The sequence below is a fragment of the Gallinula chloropus genome, assembly GCF_964237585.1.
Source record: "Gallinula chloropus genome assembly, chromosome: 1".
In the NCBI taxonomy this organism is placed as follows: domain Eukaryota; kingdom Metazoa; phylum Chordata; class Aves; order Gruiformes; family Rallidae; genus Gallinula; species Gallinula chloropus.
Genome location: NC_140085.1, coordinates 119,257,086 through 119,277,815, shown reverse-complemented (window position 1 = coordinate 119,277,815; position 20,730 = coordinate 119,257,086).

Below are 20,730 nucleotides of genomic sequence, written 5' to 3'. Positions count from 1 at the left end.
CTGGACAGCAGGAAGCAGGCGAACCCTGACCGGTGGCCACTGCGGCAGCAGACAAGCATGCTTATTCCTAAAACTAAGCAGAAAAGAAGTATGGTCCCCACGTCCCTTGCAGATGAGGTGCTGCCCAGGTCCAAGTTGTCTTTTGGGACTCAGGAAAGTCACAGTATTATCCACCTGAGACTGATCAGACGAGGATTTACTCTCCTTTTACTCAGCCTCCACTCCCCCTCAGAGAGCGATTGCCCTCCACTGCTGCCTGCAGGAGGGGAAGGTCAGACGGGCTGAGTGCCTCTTTCCGGGAGCTGGATGGGAACCAGGGGAGAGGTTTCGAAAAGCAGCCAGGAGAGAAATGGGCCATTCTTTCCATCCTCATTGCTTGAAGGAAAACCAAGGGCCAGTCACATCATCACAGTGTGGTGGGACCTGGGCAGCGGAAAGGCCAACCTGAGCACTACCTGGCTCTCCAGTGGGCTTGGCAATGAGCTCTCTGTTGCCACGGCTCTGCTGCAGCTCATACCCACGCTGGCTGGTTTAATGCCAGCGTGGGTATTACGTATTAGTGCTTCAGTTATAGCACAAACAATCAGGCTGATCCAGCTAAGGTAAAGCAACTTTCATTTGCAGCCCCGGATAAAATACCCGCCTTAGCCGCTTTTCAGGAGGGCTTGCATGAGAGGGTATAGCTCTTCTTCCCTTCTGCCTGTGGACTAGCAGCAAAAAAAATAGTCTGTTTAGGTGCTGGTGCCATGAACAGCAAAGAGATACAAGGAGAGGGAAGCCTAAGCCCCCACCTGCCTCTCCTTGTTTACTCTTTAAAAAGAAACTCCTTCCCTTCAGGCTGTGAGCGGACCCTTCTGAAGGACCAAAGCTCGCCAGCCTTGCTCAAACAAACCTCAGGTGATGGCTACAATAACACTTCTGTGTGAGGATGTGCCCCATCGTTTGGCCAGCGATGTTAGACAAATAGGTAATGCTGTTAGCAGAGAGAAGTGTGGGTAATTTGTTGTGGGAATTTGGGATTGTAGCCACAGTGGCTAGAACAGAGACTCTGAGCCATCCGTACTTAATTAGAAACATTGCTGGGGTTTGTTGAGGCAGGTACTCTCTCTGATGTCTGCTAACGGACTAAATTGCATTTGTTTACACTGGATTTTTGGCCTCCCTGACTGCTGGGAATAAGAAGCAGATTGGGCTCTGCCCTAAGCAGCTCTCTCTCCCAATAACTCATTCAGGGACTAGAGCTGTTGCAGCTGGGCATGTATCTCCCATTGCGGTTTCCTCACGGATCACACTTAGCCAGAACTTGATCTGGTCCCACATCTTGATCCTACAGCCTGGGGATGACCACACAACTCCAGGAAAATCAAGGTCTGCAGTCTGTTTGAAGGACTTTGCTCCAGCTGCCCACAGATAAGCACTGGCACCTTCAAAAGAGCACCTGTGTCTTATTAAAGAGAGAAAACCACAAAGGAATTGGCAGATGCTGGAGCGCTGCTCGGTACTGCATCCCGCTGAGGTGTGTCCCATGCTGTCACAAGCATTTCTGATGAAAAATTGAAGCAGCGACAGAAGCTGAAGTGATGAAGTGAAAACACCTGCCTGCCGAGAAATATTAAAGCACCCAGATTTACCTGTGAGGCATTCAGAGCCGGGGTAATTTATTTCCCTGGCTGCCCAGCAGCTTGTCCTTCTTCTGCAGGACCGCTGCCTTTGAGGTGCCTGGTGCCTGCTGGCCCTCCAGTTCTCCTGGCTCCAGCTGGCCCAAGGAAAGAAAGAAAGAAAGAGAGAAAGAAAGAGAGAAAGAAAGAGAGAAAGAGAGAAAGAGAGAAAAGAAAGAAAGAAAGAGAGAAAGAGAGAGAGAAAGAGAGAAAGAGAGAAAGAAAGAAAGAGAGAAAGAAAGAAAGAAAGAAAGAAAGAAAGAAAGAAAGAAAGAAAGAAAGAAAGAAAGAAAGAAAGAAAGAAAGAAAGAAAGAAAGAAAGAAAGAAAGAAAGAAAGAAAGAAAGAAAGAAAGAAAGAAAGAAAGAAAGAAAGAAAGAAAGAAAGAAAGAGAGAGAGAGAGAGAGAGAAAGAGAGAAAGAGAGAAAGAGAGAAAGAAAGAAAGAAAGAAAGAAAGAAAGAAAGAAAGAAAGAAAGAAAGAAAGAAAGAAAGAAAGAAAGAAAGAAAGAAAGAAAGAAAGAAAGAAAGAAAGAAAGAAAGAAAGAAAGAAAGAAAGAAAGAAAGAAAGAAAGGAAGAAAGGAAGGAAGGAAGGAAGGAAGGAAAGAAAGAAATGGGGAGATTTCAGAACCTTGCCCCGCTCTAAGAGGAGCTGACAAAAATCAGCTGCAGAGCCAGGAGCTAAGCATTTCCCTTGGTCTCTCTTGCTTCCTTTAGCTACTGTGCAAGTGATGTTATAAGGCTTCTTGCTCCCAAAAGCCTCACTTTTAGGATCAGCTCCAGAATGACTGCGAAATAAAGGCAGCTCACTATCTAGGCACATTTCCTAAGGTTTCTAACCCTATCAGGGTGCTTGAATAATGAGAGTGAGAGGCAGAAACCATCTGGAACAAATCCTTCAGCCTCTGGCATGAGTGTTTTGATACTCCCCTGTGACCGGAAAGCCTGTCCAGAGCTACTTCGCCACCCAAAGTCCGGACAGCTTTATGGGTGGGAAAGCTGGACAACTCAGCGGCTTAGGAAAGAGCTTTTAGAAGAGGTGCAGACCCAGTCCCTGGGCAAGGCTTTTCAGTCCAAGGGCTTCACGGGATGTTCTCTTCACCTTCGGCTGGGGATTGTGCACAAAAACGCAGAGAAGTCGTCTGGCGTCCAGATACTGTCCAGGAAAATTGGAAAGGCTCAGGCTAAACTGTGTCCAGGGGAAAATCATGCTAACAACCACTCAACGAGGCTGAACGTCCTTGGCAGCTATTAATTATTATCAGCCCTTTACTTCAGCAAAGTGTGTGAGAGGCTTTCAGATGCAGCATTCCACAGTCCCCGCGCAAGCTGTTATTGATTTGGCACAAAAACCCAAGGGTGATAAGTTTGTGTTTGGAGTGGGCTGGAAGGACATGAATAAAACCCTACAGTCAGGAAAGTATGTGCTTGTTTTGAAGGACACATTACTTTTGCTTGTTCCCTTTGACCATTCCTTCTCGTCAAGGTCTCTCTCCTACTTTTGGGAGGCGATTGATTGATGGAGAGGAAGCTTACTTTTGACGTATTTCATGGAAGAAACTAGAATTAGTGGTTACTGCATGCTGCCAAAGCTTTCACGGATTTCAATTCATTCCTTCTATGACCATTTTCTGAGAACCCTTGACAAAGTTTATCCCCATGTATTTTTCCCATTGGTTCCCAGGTTTCTTAGTGGAGGGAAGGAAACACTCTGGAGCTGTACAGAAATCTGTGGGGCTCTTGGATCTCTAACAGGACAACAAGCAGGGATCTCAATAGCTGTTCTCATGAAGATCCTCGGTCCTTGGCACTATGGTATGTCTTGCAGTTTCCTGGCATGGTGGAAAATGAAGCCATCCCCCCTTTACACAATAGCCTAAACCAACCTTGTGATTTGCCTTTAATTTGCAGTTTGCCTCCCGCTCTCCCCTTCCTCTTTCCCTCCTCCTTTTGTATTCCTCATGCGCACTGTAATCAGAGGTGGGTTAACATAATGCAACTGTGATTCAGGTTTCAATAAGTGCCACCATCTGTGATGAATCAGAGAGGATGCAGCAGGGAGGAATGGTTCAAAAGGAGGTGATTTTTTCCCTTCAGGGATTTTAAGCATGAGGGATTCACACAGCCTACTGCAGGCAGTCAGCTGGGGTGTCTGTACAGTTAGGGGGACACGGTCCCTGTGTAGCTGATGGACAGAAGCAGAAACCCCCAGATGCAATTCGAAGCTGCTGCATGAGGCAGTTAAGGTTGCAAGATATGAAACCTCCTTGTACTTCTCCTTGGCGCTGTCCTGTTTCATCACACAAACATCATAAGAAGACATCTACACTAACATACTCACTAGTACCAATATATCCCCACTTGCTGGCTACTGCTACTCCTGCTACATCTGCATCATCAGGATGGTCCCTGGCACGCTTTTGGCCTGAATCCACTGGGATTCTCCCCAGAAATTCTACCAGATGGTTTGGGATTTGTGGGGAGCCAGTGGCCATTTCCACCAGAGGCTTTGCAGGGGCCACACTGAGTTGCAGGGTGAACCGCCCTGGCCGTGGGCTGCTCCCTGACAGCTGGCTGGGGAAGGGTCTCAGGGAAATTTAATATCCTAATACAGATGCAGACTATTTCTTGGTCTCGTGTGGGTTTTTTTCTTCGCTTTCTTCTCCCGCTGTGCCTGAAGAGCCCTGTCCATGCCCAGCAGATGGCACTCCACCATGGTTTTACACCAAAAAGCCCCTCATAAAAAGCTTGGCCCATCTGTGGGGGAGTAGGGTGGTCGGCCAGGGCTGACCCCCGCATCGGTCCTGCATCGGGACCCTGCAGTGAGCTGGCTGCTGCTGTCGTGCTGTGCTAAATCCGGGCACGCATTTTGAAGCATCCGTCCACGCACGTGCATGTGTCTACTTGTACCCCTGCCTACCTGTATGGATGTCTGTATGGGTGTGTGTATATGCATCTCTCAGGTCAAGACATACCAGCCATTGTCAGGGCACCGGCTCGTGAAGGAGCAGGGAGGGCAAAGGCCACTCAGCAGTTCAGAAGGCCTGAGGTGTGTTTGCAGTATGGTAACGCTAACAAGGCTCTGAGCAAGATGGAGGGCTTTGTCATACCAGGCCTTGTGCACAGCCAGTCGCGGGAACAGTCCCAGATTTCGGTCCACACCGAGGTGGGAGGTACGGTACCTCTCTGGGCATGCTGCAGCTGCCCCCGGGGCCCATCTAGAGAAGCTCCCCTGCCTGCAGTCACACGGGTCAGTCTGCCACAGCAGCTCCATCTCAGGGCCCGTTGCTTTAGCTGCAGAGCTGTCCCTTTCTTCCTCTTCTCTCAACTTCATGAATCAGTGCTCCCTCAGCCAAAAAGTATGGCTCAGCGCATCTCCTTGTCGAATTTTGAGTCGAGAAGCGAGTTCTTCATCTGCTAGTCTTCCAGACATCGCCTTTGCAGAGCGTGACAGGATTATTTTTATGATAGCTAGAAAATGTTAAAAAACAAAGAGAGGCCTGCCAAATTCGCTCCAGTGAACAGTAAGCCTTGGCTGCGTGAGTTTAGTCAGGGATTTATTTTTTTTTTTGAGCTAATTCTCTCTGATACCTCTCCCTTTCTGTCTCTTCTGATGGCTTTTCACCCAACTCCATGCAGTGGCATGTATCCTTAGAAGGACAAAGTTGCTGCCTCCCCTGGTGCAGGATGAAGCCCAAAGCTCGGCTGTTCTCACCTCCTGTGGATGGCCAGGCTCCTTAGTGAGCTGGGGGATCGCTTTTTTTGCCATAAACAACCTGACAGCTTTGGGCTTGGAAAGCTGAAAGTTGCTGTTTGGCAGCAAATCCCTACTTCCGAAGATGGAGCCTGCATGCAGCAGGCTCCTCGCCTGAAACAGGAGTGGGCTCAGGGAAGATAATGTGGCATTACAACAACCACAGCTTCCTACCAAGCATTTTAACTTTCCCTAAGTGGCTTTGGATTTTGTCTGTCTCCCTTCTCCCCCTGACATTTCGAAAATGTTCAGACTGGTGAAAATTTGTGCTGCAGTTCTGAAATGAGTTTCCTCAGCTCAGCTGCCTCAGTTGAAACGATTCCTCTCTCAAAGACACAAAATGACCAGAAATAAGTAATTTCTTAGTTCTGTTGCCTGCAGGCACTTGGGTTTCACTTTTACATGCAGTTTTGGTTTGCTTCATGCACAAAAGGGCAACTGCTGGGCTATTGGATGCTGAATGGCAGTGCTCAGCACTGGTGAGATGGTAAGTACCAGAGCTTGATCCTTGAACCTGTGTCAGAGGAGAAACACATCTGCTGACATCAGCAGAAGCAGGCTGTCCTGGTTTTGGTCAGGGCCTTGCGTTATTTCCTAAGGAGCTTACCAGTTCGTTGTTGCTGCAGCTTAGGTCCAGGTCTGTGCACGAAACCCTTGCTGGAAAGCTGTGAAGCAGAGCACCTCCCTGGGAGGATTCACAGCACTGCCCTGTCAGCATCTCTGTCAGCCTGCTGTCCCCTCTGCAAGGACCTCCAGGGTGATATGTCTGCTAACAGGGCTGTAAAAGTGGGCTGGGATTCCGCAGCTCTGACTGGGGATTTCCCAAACTGGGCAGCGTGTGCCCTGCTTTTTGTTGGTTCAACCTTTTACTCCTCTCTCTCTGGGCTGAGGAGTAGTGGGCAGTTGGGCTTTGCCATCTCCAGTCATGGGCAGCACAACTGTTCCCCACATAACCTGAACTGGCAGCTGCAGGTGCCTAAACCACCCCAGATGGCAAAGGGCAGCAGGGAAGAAGAAAGGTAGAGAAAGAGAGACAACCCCACCACAAAACCTGAATTTATTTCTTCTCTCCTGGAAGAGCTGCTCTGAGCACTGGGGTCTTTTCTTTGCCCTCAGAAAGTTAGTGGCTCAAGCCTGTCACTTCGTAAGGACTGAGGGGCACTGAGAGCACCTCAGATGGTGCAGTCCCTTCTCTCCCCTCTCCCCCTCTCCAGTGCTTGCCAGTGGTACTCTGGTCTGCCGTGCTGGCGCTGGTGTATGTGGTCTGTCCCCTTTGGTCCCAGCTGACGGAGTTCAGCTCTTTTCCCCATAACAGGCAGTGTGGCTTTCAGCTGCTTCCTCGGCTTTTCACATCACAGATCTCGATTCAGCTTCATCTCAACTCCACCAGAAGTGAATAGTTTGAGCTGTACCTGCCCATGCTGGGTATCCATCCAGGGTTTCAGTCAAAACATTTCCAGCACTTCCACTGGAAACAAGAAGCCGGATGAGAAACCAAGGGGCTGGTGGAAGGGATTAGGCATAGGGGGAAGAGTGGATTGCAGGAAGCAGGGAAGCTGGTATAGGTGTTGTGCTCTTTGATTGGGCATCATGCTTCAGTTCCTCCCACCAGTGCAGAAGAGTGGAGAGAAGGGGTGAAGGAAAAGGCAGAGCGGCTTCAGCCCCAGACCACCTGCCCCAGCAGACATTTCCCTGCCATGACCCTGGAGGGAAAGTCATCCATGCTGCACAGAGCTGGGGCAGACAGGAAGCTACTGAGCCATCCAACAGCCAGAATTGTATCGTGTTTCCTCCTTCCTTTGCAGCAGCGTGTGGTGGGGCCACCCCCAGACAGGATGGGAGGTTGGGACGTGGCTCCCTGTACTAGTAACCCTGGGTGGCACATAGCTATAGCTAATTATGTGGGGCTCGCAGAGTACAGAGTTTGAGGCATTTTCTCCTCCCTGGGCCTGTTCCAGCCTGGATTCGCATGCACACAGCGCTGACCTCGGGGCTTTGACCAGTGAGGGCAAGTAGCAAGCATGCAATTCCCCTTTCACGGGGCAAAGGATAGGTGTGGTTCATGCACAGCCACAGAGATGTCTTCTCCAGGCTTCTCCTTCTGCTGGGTCTGCATTGCTGGCAAGAATCTCATGGGACATCTGCCTGCAGTGGGAGGGAGAGAGTAGCCATTATTATGCATGTGGTACCCTTGACAGTTGTCACAGCAAATAAATGAGCAGAGAAACGGCCCCTCGTTGCTGGGGGCAGAGCCTGCAAATCAGGTCAGCCCAGAGCAAGAGCAAGTACTTCTCTGCGGGGGGTGCCGCTTCCTCCTGACAGAACTGTCTCTCATCTGCAGGACTGTAATTTCAGCCCCTTTCACTGGAAGTTACATTTCTGCTTAAAGTTAGAAAAACGAGCGGCTGCTGTAGGTTTGGATAGTGTCACAAGACTGAAGCGTGCATCTATGAGATGAGGGCAAGGGGCTCATTCTGTGTCATCCCACTGACCCGCAGCATCCAAAACCTGGGAGAGAGACAAAAGGGGAAATTGTGTGTGACCTAATTTTTTTGTTCTTGCCATTTCCACCAGCTGACTGACTTACAAGCCTCCTGAAAAAGCTGTGCTTCCATCCCAGGCTGTGATGCTGGTACCAGCTATTGCTATGATAAGCAGTCCCCAATCCAACTGAAAGAGAAGACACAGCAGCAGAGAGACAAAGCAATGAAATGTGCAGGTTTTACTTCACCATTTAACTCCTCCAGTTTCTAATGCCTGCTTTTTGGTTTGGTTTGAGGCGCTGTGGGTTTTTTTTTTTTAACTCTTCCCTTCTCAATTTTACCTTGGAGCTGGAGGGCTGGCTCAGCCCAGCCACCCATAGCTGCTGTCAGTACACACAAATGACAGCCAGACCAACCCAGCCGAGAGCTTGGAAACCCACTTGTGCTAAACTCCTGCGATTACAAGACCCTCCCCCACCACCCTCCAGTATCACCCCTCAGGGCTCGACCCAGCAGTGCCGGTTCCGGAGGCAGGTGTCCCGATTTCCAGCACAGCCAGCCAGCCTGGCCGCACAGGCAGGGAAGCAGGCCGGCTGCAGAAAGCGATAAGCTGTTGGCCGTCACGACACTTATCTCCCCAGCAGCGTCGGCAGCAGCGGGCGAGAACAGCGTGTCCTTCACCCAGGTGGGTGCTGGGCAGGCCAGGCTGCCTGCAGCTGAGCTGGGGACCGCTGTCGCAAAGGCCGGGTCCCATGGGAGCAGCACAAGCAGCTCCCCTGGGGAGGGAAGGGCCTTCAGCCCCCAGGAAGCGCCCACTCGTCCAGGTCGGCGTTCGGGGTGGTGCCACCTCATGTCCCTGATGCCCTGGTGGATGTCACACGGGTGGCACAGGCTGCTGAATCTGGCAGAGGACGGGCAGCCGGGCAGTAAGCGTCGGTGCAGGGCTGCTGGAGCCAGGAGGAGAACGGAGGGAGCCACTGCGTGTGTGGCTTTGCTTTTTCTTCTCCCTTTCTTTTTTTTTTTTCCCCTGTCTGTTTTCTTGGGGGGAAAAAAAAATAAAAAAAGGCATTTTAATTGTGTGAGTTACCATCTGGAGGTCAGGCCGCTGTGAACAATAAGCTTAGGTTGTAATTATATTTATTCTGGGTAGGTTTCTTCATGCAGCTCATTTTAATGCCTTGGGCCTCTCTGGTACGTTCAGCTAAAGGAGCAGAGTTAATTGGAGGCGTCTGGCTCCAATACTAAAGGTTACTCGAAACCTGCAATTTTGGACAGATTAAAGAAATCTGTGAAATCACTCAAACGAACCACAGATCCTAAAGCATGGCCATAGTACAACTTCTATTAGCTTGCAGTACACCGCAGACCTGCACAAATGCTCACAATTAGTACTGGCTGTAGAAAAAGCTAAACATTTGTGATTTACAAAATGCCTGTGGCAATGAATTGAGTTGTCAGCCATGACACAGTCTTGCCTGTCTTATTAAAGCAACTGGGCTCTTATTTTGCAGGATAAGGAATTATCTTTAATATATTTAGGACAATCTTAGTCAAGAATCACCCTCTTCCCACTCTCTAAGCCCTCACACCATCCTTCTCACCCCTCTTCCTACCAAGCCCATCTTCTGGAGGTGCCTCCCTTGTACACTCTCCCAGGGGCTGTGATGAGGTAAAAACGATGGGTGGGTGAATTTCAAGGCACCGCTGAAGGAGCACCAGCATATTTCTTTTCTACCACTTGCCCCCCATTGCCACCAAGCCCTTCTGCATTGCATGGAGAGGCAGGTGGAGAATGCATCGCTTGTGCCCTGAGGTGAGTCGCTACGTCTGGGGAGGAAAGGGCTGGGAGACAGCTGAGTATGGACCAGGCTTATGATAAGGTGTCTGGACTCAGGCTGAAGCTTAGCATGGAAAGGACTTTCCCTAAACAGCAGAGACACAGCAAATACCCTCTGTCCTGGTATGAGGCTATGAGGATGACAGGCATCTCTGAAGGATGGGGGGAACGGAGAGGAAAAGCGAATTGCTTGAAGCCAGTTGTCATGTTGGAGGGACCAGCAAAGAGATGCTGGCAAGTTGATCTGTGATTAAGCTTGACCCAACAATTGGTCCTGGCCCCATGTGGGAATTATGTCCTTTCGGAGAGCAGATGCATGCCCAGGTTTTGTGGGCTAACAGGCCACAGGCTCAGAAGAGGCTGCCTTCCTTTTGTCTCCCATCCCTCCGAGGGATACACTGCTTTTTGTGGTTGAGGGTTAAGGAACAAAAGAGACCTTTTTAAACACAGGGTCTGTTCAACTTGTTCATCTCATGTTTTTGGGTTGCTGAGTTGGCCAGGCTGTGCCGAGGTCAAGAAGTAAAGCTAATTTTGGTTGTGCATCAGAATTTATCAGTAAAATAAGTAAGAATATTCTGGCAATGAAAAACAATGGCAGTCTCTAACGTGTGGTGCCCTGAAGTTTCCTCCTCACACTTCACCCACCTCCGTTTCCCTGCTGTGAAGGGATTTCCTGGGATAGCTTCTGCTTCTGCAGCCCAAACAGAAGGAACCAGCTCAAGGGAGCAAGCGGGCAGGGGAGACCAGAGGTCCCTTTTAGTCTTGACAGCAAATACTGTCTGCTTAGAGAAATGGTATCAGACACTGAAAAAAAAAATAGCGTGTCATCTATGAACCTGCAATATCCTGTTTTGTGTGCACTGATACCATCATGGCCACTGAGAAGGAAATTTTACCTTCAGTAAGGACTACTGCCATGTATCAGGGCCCAGAGGAGCAGAGGGTGGAAGCACAAAGGGAGCAGATGGCTGACTGAAATGCTTGAGCAATTAAAGCTAATTACAATAGATGTGTGAAGGAAGAAGGGAGAGAGGGAGGAAGGAAGGAAGGAAGGAAGGAAGGAAGGAAGGAAGGAAGGAAGGAAGGAAGGAAGGAAGGAAGGAAGGAAGGAAGGAAGGAAGGAAGGAAGGAAGGAAGGAAGGAAGGAAGGAAGGAAGGAAGGAAGGAAGGAAGGAAAAGAAAATATTCACTGTTGTGCCTTTGTAAGAGCCTCTAAACTATGACAGTTCTGATCAGAGATTCTCTGAATTGGGGAAGAAAGTCTCCTTTTATTCTGGGTTTGTTTTTTTTTTTTTGTCTGCTGCCCTTTAGGACATTTCAGTCATCTGCCATTTTGCCTTTTATCCCATAACTCTGCTGCTTTGACATTCAGGTTATGGACCAGGAACATAGACTGGCATCAGTGACAGCCATTGTTTCCATTACAATGCCTGGGTTGAGAACCAGTAGGAGAAAATTGGCATTCAATTCATGAAAACTGTTGCAAAATCCCAAATGTTGCAAAGCAAATGCCCTGTCTTTCTTCTGGTTTCTTGTCTCACAGAGACTGGCACTGTAAGCATTTTGCTGGGAGACAACAAAACTACCCCAAATTTACTTTTTTTTTATATTTATTTAGATGAACACTGGTTTTGTTTGGATATTCAGTTGCAATGGTGTCAATGTTAAGGTGAGAAGTACTGGAGGGGAAAGAGGCATGGGGAGGTAATAAAGGAGGACAGAAAATGGAGGGGACTTGTGAGCAGAGGAAAAGGCCAAAGTAGGCATCTAAAAAGTGATCTTAAAGACAGCAGCAGGAGTGTGGGAGAGGCAAGTGCAACTCAGCAACCCCAGCCCACAGTAGGAAGCAAAATAACTCCTCCTTAACCCCAACACTGGGATGAGGAGGGTGTGCAGCCATTTATACCACAGATGACTGAATAATAAGTCCAATAGCATATAGACTCCTTAATGTTAACACAGGCTTGAAATCCTCTGCTCTGAGACCATCCAGCCCTCTGAGACCATCCAGCCAAAAAAGCATTTCTTTTTCTCTCAAGCACAGCTGTATTAATAGAAGCAGCTCAGGAAGCCCTCACCCCAGCACAGTTTCAACACTTTATACAGCAGGGGGTCTTAATGGGATCTCTTCCATCCAGGGTGCCATTAGCTTCCCTCCTGTCTCTCCAGTTCCTCCTTTCTAATAAAATACTAGTTTAAACACACACCGGGGCATTAAGAGGAGTGATTTCTGCACTGGATGTGTGTGTGCCTGGGTGAAGTAGTTCTGACTTGTTCCAGATTTTAGCTTTAACTGCTTGTACCCATACAAAAAAAAAAGCCAAAACCAAAAAGCTAAACCTTGCTAAGTTAAGCCTGGGTGACCCAGGTGCTGGCTTTCTTACTGCTGCATCAGCGCTTCTGTTTCTCTGAGCCATTTGTCGCTTCCTTTCAGCCTGCTGTCCCATGTCAGGGAAACTTGGTGCCTGGTGGCGGTTTCTATCACACCCTTTGGCTTGGTCTGGGCTGCCGGTGGCCCCCGGGCACGGCTCTGGGGCGTGCGAGATGCATTTCAGATGGGCCAGGGGACCTTGTTCCTTACGCCATAGTTGGCAGACAGGAAACATCTGTGTCCATTACGCATTAAAAAATTGCTCCTCAGCACCCCTGCATGAGACTGCAGATGGGTGGGGATTTGAGCCAGGCTGCAGACAACTTCATCTCTTTGGGCCTGAAAGGCCCTGGCAAATAAACAGTCGCTGAAAGCAGCACCGGTTGGATTCAGTATCACCTTGTACCCGATTGACCAGCGTGGGTGGCTGGGACAGATCCACGGTGTCTTCTCCCTGTGCTGCAAAGGTCCCTCACCTAATGGCACGCTGCCCTGAGAAGGGCTCACACCTCCCAAATGACCTGCAGCATCCATACCGGGCTGGCAGATGGGGTTTAGTGGCTCAGGCGCTGAGGGCCCTGCAAGCAGCCCCCTCACTTACGGACGGTGTTATTCCTCCCCTTACAGACAAAACAGGTGCCCCCGTACCCACCAGTCACTCACCCACTCCTCTCGACTTTCTATCCAGCGATCTGGGAGGTGTTAAATGAGAAGGATATTGATGGTTGCAAAGCCCTTAGAGCTGCTTTTACAAACGGGCCTGTAGTTGTGCAAAGGATTAACACTTTGCAAAAGGAATTTTGTTGGTGGTGGAGTTGCTTTCTTCTTTGGCCTCCTTGTTGCCTAGCTTCTCGCTCCAGCTGTCCTGTCTCACCATTTACCAACTAACCTGGTACAATGACCCTTTGGACTCTGACTGGCTTTCTCCTCTTCCTCCCCAGCTATAACAGACACCTTTCTGTATGAGCACAGCCAAACAGCACATGGGTTCTGCTCAGGAGACCTTGTTTGCTCGACAAACCATGCTGTTGATCACATCATTAGGTACCTCAGATGTCAGAAGGATGCCCAATTCTTGCACTTCCTGACATACAGCTGCGCCAGAAGTTGCAAACTGGAAGAACAACAGAAGCACTCTCCTTTCCCAGCTGCCCCAGTTTCCTTCCATTTCTCCCAAACCATTTGAAGCCAGAGTTTGGGGAAAGACCGAAGACAGTTTCCAAACTGGAGTTCTTGGAAACAGCTTGTTTCCACATATGTGCCAGTCTGTGGGAACAGTGAACCGTGGCGCGTCCCACTTCGTCTGCCGTGTTTCATTACGCTTCGGCACTGATCTGTTCCCTATCTCTCCCTCTCCTACAGCGGGGGCGGGGAGAAGATGATAAATTAGATGTATTAAGGCAAATAACATCCCCTCGGGTCTTTGCAATTCCAGCTGTCTGAAATCACGCTTTCTTGCCCAGCCAGAGCGCTGCAACAAATGGGGAGAGTCCCCCAGCAGCCATGGCCATTGTTGGTGGGGACTTCGAAAGGAGCGTCTGCTGCTGGGGAGCAACGTTTGCTTCGGGCAGAACAGATACAGACACTGCCATCTTACCGACCTCTTTCCTTTGTCTCTCTTTCCTTTCTCTTAAGTTGTGTTTTTGTGGGCAAACCAAGCAATGCATGGCTCGCTTGTCACTGTCACACACTGGGGTCACCCTAGGGAGTCACGATGCAGATTTTCCATTAGCGTCAAACGTACATGGATTTATGAACTCCCGTAACCTGGAGCTGATGAGAGCAGATTAGGGAGCAACTGTTTTTAGATAACTTGCATACCTAAGAAATCAGCTAATATAAAGCTGCCTGCTGAAAGGTCACTTATTTCCCAAAGAGCGTGAGAGAATATTATGTCCATCCTTTCTTGTTCTATTGTCACTTTATGATACACATACACAGGCACACACGCTCTGAGGGTTTGGCATTCGCTTCTCTCACACCGAGCTAATTCCCCGTGCTTTATGCAGTGCATCCTGCACCAGGGACTTCTCCTTGGGTTTGGGAGCTCCAGGTTGTGTTGACGCGAGGCTAAAGACACACCTGTCTGGTTTTGATGCAGGTATCTGTGCCGGGGGCCACGAGCCTCAGCGCATGTCCTGTAAGCTTGGCCACCCCCTCTGGGTGGATTCAGGCTGCAGGTACCCTATGCAAAGCTCCCTTGCTGTAGGTCACCAAGATAAAGCTGCCTGTATGTGGCAGTTGTGACATAGCCCTTCTTCTCACACATCGCTCGCGCTGTGTGATCTGACCACACAGAGCAAGAGCCATGGGTGAGAAATTTTGCGCTTCCCCAGCACCCATCATCATCAGGGCTCTGGTCTTATTTAGGGTATTGGTGTGGGCTGCTCTACAACCCCTCTGCTTAGGCAGAAAGGACTGTCCCCTATTTACATGTCCTGTGGTAAACTGTGTCCTATGTCACAGTTCTGAGGCTTCAAGATGAGTGTCTTGTGCCTGGTCACACAAGAAGTCCCTCAGCAAAATTAAAACTCCTAAATCCCCATGCCTTTAATTCCAGCTCATCACTCCTGCTATAGCAGTGACATTCTGGCTTTGGTTTTGGTTTTAAAGAAAAGTTTAATTTAAAGCTGTGTGTTCCTTCCAGGGATGTGTTTGTGATTATGTTCAGGTTGCAAGCACAGGGAGACAATTAATCTGGCAGAGGAGTTCAGCCTCATGGCAGGGAACATGCCACAGCGAAATGAGGTGGAAATGTTCAAGTTTGGAAACATCCAAACTATCATACTTAGTTTTTAGTTATTGAAGGCTTCTGTATCACCCCTCCTCTCCTTCTAGGCCTCATTTGTAACACCTTATTTTTGGATTAAGGTGAAGGACTGCGTCCATCCCTGGATGAGGGGCAGCTTGAAAGCAGGATTTATCTGGTGAACTTGTGGAAGCTGCACCTGGTACCTCGGGTTTTGAATAGCCATGGGTCAAGGTGGAGAGATTGGAAATGGTTACCACCGTGTGCTGGACCTTCCTCATCCAGTGAGAGCCTCGGTAGCCTTGTTCAGTGCAGGGAGAGCCATGCTGGGGGAGCAGAGCACTGCCTCTGAGCTCCCTGGCTCTCACTGCAGTAAGCTGAGGGAAGTAGGAAGAGATTTCCTTGGGACAGATGCTTTACCTGATGGAGGGTGTGTAAGTGGTGATGCCTTTCTTCCTTGTAGTGGAAGGGGTGACAGGGGCCAGAGGAGCAGAGGAAGGAGAAGAAAGGTTGACTTCTCTGGTGGCAGTACAGAGACTGAGAGTGCACCTTTCTCCTGTCTTTTGTTTCGCTCAAGAGACGGTGACTCCGTTGTTGGAAATCAGGATTACTCACCCAGCCAGGCCCTTCTGCAGCAGTAAAAACATTAAGAACTGCAGAGGACAGGAAGATGCATTTTTTACCTCAACTGCAAGACACCCCTGCCTTCCCCAAGGCACACAGGAGCCACGCACGGACCTGGGCTCTCTGGCAGCCCACGATACTGCCCAGCTCCCAGTCGTGCTGCAGATAGACGTGTTTGTGTTAGAGCTGCCAAGAACCAGACATGGGTGTTTCTCTTAAGAAAAATCACTGTAGGGTTTTTCTGCTACAGGTGAGCAGTGTTGGCAGCCTCCCCAGCACTCCCCTGTGCCACTTGAGGGAACCCAGCAGAGCAGCTGCTCCCCAACGAGGTCAGCACTGCTTGGGCTGGTAGCAGATCTTCCCCAGATATCCACAACAACCTTGTCCAGCTCAGATGCCCCTGCATGCTTTGCATTTCTCAGTCAGGGTGATCTCACTTGGTCAAATATTTTCTTGAGGAGCAGGCATTCAAATGAAACCACTGATGGCAGCATGAAGAATTCGGGACATTTGGAAAGCTGGTGGGTGAACCAAGCCAAGATGCTGATGCAGCTCACCATACCCTTAAGCAAAAACAAAGTGGATTTGGTGAATGGAGCTTTAAAAAAAACGCTCTTTTGCAAGGCATGACTAGTGTAGGCGTGGGTGAGTGAACTGTAGGTGTTCCCATGTCAGAATAAATGCCTGTACCCCCATATCTAACTCAGGAAGAAGACTCAACTTCCTCCTTCTCAGGACACTGAAGAAACAAGGACAGGGGTGTATTTCTCAATCCTAAGACCAACTTTTTGGTGGTACCCAAAGAGCATCAGCTATAAGGCTTTTTTTCTACCCAGCTGACTGAGAATAGAAAGGCCACCACCACACAGCCCAACAGTGGGGCTTCTTCTTCTTCTTCTGTGCTGCATTTCTGAGAACAGTCAAAAGTAATTTGGAAGTGGAAACTAAGTTAGCAGGTGTCTGCCATCTGGTCCGGCGTGGCCCGGCCATCGCGGCTGTTCTCACTAACCCCGGTCTCAAACCGACACTCCTGTCGACTGAAGCCAAGTGAAACGATGAAGGCAGAGGGAAGCCTATATCCCCAAAGCAGAAGGAGAGTAACACAGGAATGATGATGATTCCCCAGCAGATGGCTGGTCCACGGAAACCAATGATAACTTAATGAGTTGTGCTCTTCAAGCCTCCCAAAGGGAAGAAGCAGCAGGCTAAAGATTTCAAAACTTACTGCTTCAGGTCAGGATTTCAGCTGCTTAAAACCCAAACTGCTCCTGGGAGGGCTGACTCAGGCAGAAAGAGCAGTCCAGAGCCCTGGGTGTCTTTATAGTCTCTGCTTGAGGCATTTTACTCCATTTTTTCAGGGGAACAGAGAGCAGGAGAAGAGAGTAGCTAATGCGATGCAGCTAATTTAGCACCATGAAGTTCCCCCCTGACTGCAGCCAAACGCCATCTCCTGATGGATGGATGTGTGTGCTGGTTTTTGCAGGAGTGCTCTGGAGCTTTCAGACCTGCCAGTAAGGCTGTGCTTTGGTTAGCAGCACTGCACGCTCATGCCCCCTGGGATAAAACCAGGCATTATAGTCACTTTTGGCATCCACAGAGGAGGAATCATCTACTGCCAGAGGCCTTCATCTTCCAGCCTTCCCCTTACTGGCAGTCTGTGTCTCCTTCTGTTCCTGTCTTGCCTTATACCTCCCTTTTCAGCCCAGGGAGCCTAGCACCTGCTTCTGCAGATCCCTGTGAAGATCACGTTTGTCTTGTTCATTATCTCCAGAGTAGCTCACTTCTTCCTGCAGCTCCCACTCCCAGCACGGAGGTGTCTATCAGATGAGGTGCTGGCATGACCTGGCTGATGGCTCTGTATCCCTCAGTTAGCTGCCAACAGCTAGGATGGTGTGGCATCTACGGAGCCAGGCACACCAGTTCTTTCTGGGGATCAGTGTCCTGTAGGAAGATTACAGCTTCCACCTTATTAGGGGAGCAGCAAGGTCCAGCGGGGTGAAACGGGGCTGGGAATCAGGTGATGTTGGTGCTCCTCTCCCCAGACAGCTGGGGAATGCTCAGCGCTGATCCCTGGCTCCTCTTAGCACCTGTAATTCATGCTAAGGGAATCTGAGAGAACCCTGGTCACATTAACCTGGTTTTCTCTTGTCAGTCTGTTATAAATTTGAGACATACTCCAGTTGATAAAGCCAAACAACAATTTATTAATTAAGCAAGCCCGCAAGATATAGGCAAATATCAGCGCTGGGCGTCTGGAGGAGACCCTTGCTCCTGCAAACGGCACGCCCCTCACCCTTCTGGAGTCCCCTTTTTATAGTCCTGTAGTTCCGGGTACACGTGGCATATTCCGGTGTTTTTCTGTAGCTGTGTAAGCTGCTAGTGGGGGTCGTCCTGGTCCCCCGTAGTCCTCCTCTACGTTGTGTTCAGTATCTTATTTGGTTAACTCATTTAATCCTATCAGGATGTTGCTAGTGATAAAACAATGGTTCCCCTTTTGACCTGGTTACCTATTCACAGCCATAGTCTACCACAGGCACCAACTCAGCAAGATCTGAAGTTCTTTCAGGGTGTTACTAGTGATGGAACAATGGTTCCCCTTTGCCCTAGTTGCTTATTTACAGTCATAGAAGGTTTGAGAACAATTACTTATTACAAGTCTACACCTCTTCTCTGCACCCTGAAGTTTGGAAAATGAAGTTGCAAACTTGAGTAGCTCAAATGGATAAACTATTAGTCCTTTCCTGGCCTAATTAAAGACTTTGCAATCCTACTCTGGATGAATGGTCTGGTTTGGGGTTTTTTGTGGGAGGTTTTTTTGTTGTTGTTTGGGGTTTTTTGAGGTTTTTGCTATTTAACTTGGCTTTTGTGTGCATGAAATGTAGTGGAATGGATTACGGATGTGTGCAGAGATCTGTAAATAGCTGCTTCTTGCTTACAGCTGTGACTCTGTACTGTTTATCATGCCGAATGCATTCATTATTTCCTTCAGAATCAGCTATTATCAAATATTTTAAAGCAGATCCTTTAAAAATCGAGGGGAAAAAAGCAAGCAAGCTAGTGGTTGTTGTTTTCTTCTTAAAACTTATGACTGAATAGTCAGGAACAAGCCAAGGCCTATGGACAGTCTTCCACCCCTTCAAAATAATACCCTCGATTAAAAGTAAAGATGTGAGGAATCTACTTTTAAGAGCATGGTTTCCTACTATTTTACACTACCACAGCTTTTCTGACTTACATACGGTCCCCCCTGTTATGAATACAAGGAAATCCTAGGAAATAGTTTTCACTCAGAAGATACTGCTAGTAAGCCACCAAACATGATGGGCAACTGCTGAGAAAAGAAAGCATTCAAAGGAAAACTAGAACTGAGTTGATTAAATGACTGATTCTCCTTTAAGAAACACAAAAATGCGTGATACGTTAGGGGAGTTGCTGGTAATGAATGCATATATTTGACTCCAGTCATTTGTTTTAAACTGACTGTTTCTGTAAGATGTTAATGATGGGAGTTTAGACTTGCTTGTCCTGGTATGTCACACCTGCTTACTCACTGTAGAAGAAACACAATTTTTAAATGAAATGCCCTAATACATTTTAAAATGCCCTAAAATGAAATCCAGTTTTCCATGGACAATTAAAAAAATTACTTGTTATATTGTGCCAAAAAAATGCAGTATGAATATTTTCCAAATAGTCTGCATGTGTTACCTCTCGTTGGGTCTATGTTCTTAAGAAGTACTTGGTGTTTGGGGAGCCTGGCATCATGGTCCCCCAGGGGACAAGCTGCTCCCAGGTCCTAGTGCCGTACAGCTTCAGGCCTCTTGTTTGATGGGGGCTTCAACCGAACCAGACAGGTCCATTTTTGGGGGACAGGGGCCTACAGTTTCCCCACATCCATTTTTTGGGGACAGGGGCTTACCGTTTCCCCACACCCGCTGCCGGTGGTGTTTCCGTGCTGAAGATGTGCATTAATTACCCTTCACCTCCCGGAGTCTCAGCACAAGGAGCTCCCTTATCTCGCCTATCTAGTCAGGAATACAATTGTTAACAGACTCGTAAAGATCCAAATCGCTGGGTTGGAGCTCGTACTTGTGAGCATAGCAGGAGTCTGCAGCACCTGTGGCCTCGGGTTTGAACTGGGCTGTGCTGGCAGGGCCTTGCAGTGAGGCTGGCAGCTTCACCCCCACCCAGCCCAGCCCGGTGACCCTTTATTTGCAGGAGCCTTGCCTAGTCTGCCTCAATCGCCTGCAAAACGGCTTTGCTCACCTGGCCCAATCTCATCCATCTGCCAGGCAGAGCATTGAAAAGACGTCCTGGCCTCAGCACCTTCATGTAAAGAAAGTCCCATAGGGCAGCAGATAAAAGGGGGCCTGCTGCAGAGGCCTGGCAGACATTTTGGGCCGTCACTGCCCCTGCGAGGCTGGGGGGTATCCAGAGCCACAGAGCGTGCCTAAGCACTGCACCCACGTTGCAGAGAGCCAAGCAGCAAAGTCGGTGTGCATCAGGAGGGCATTTTCCAGGGGTTGACGGTAGCCTGAATTTTACCTCAGAAATACTGAAATCCACCTGCTTTGCCTGTCGGGGTCGGTAAAGCACACAGCATCATTTGTCTTCGTGCCAGACACAGGGACCCCTGTACAAAAGGCCCCCCATGAGCAACCCCTGCATCAAGAAATCAGCTATGTGTGTGCTCCCAGAGCAGCCTGTGCACCAGACCTTTGGATCACTGCCATGTCTGTGCGATGGGGCACATATGGAGATGGAGCCGAACAAAAATTCTACATCTAAAAAACCTCAAGCTGGGTCTGGATGTGAGTTACTGGGTCATCTGTGGGGGACAGGTCTGGGCTGTGGCTTGTGCTCTGAGCCCCTGCCAAACCCAGAGTCCTGCTCCTCAGGGCCCCTCACAGATCCTTTCTCACTGGGACAATACCTTTTTGAGCCACTTGCAGATAGATAAATGTTCTGAGGCCTCCTGATAACTTAACCCTTTCTCTGCCCCAGCCTGCTATGCAAGAAGAGGGTGTAGCTGAGCGGAGTTACCAAGGAAGGTTTGCCTTGGCACGTCGTTCTTACTGAAGCCATGATGGCAACGTGGTTTGCACACAAAAAGTTCAAACCCAGGTTGAAAAAAAATCCCACCCATGTGTGCCCTCGCTGCCTTACCCCATGCTGTTGTTGGGGTATGTTGTGCAGGGCACCTACTACTTTCCAGAGGGATGGGCAGAATTCACCTGCCTCTCCTTCCCTGCCAGC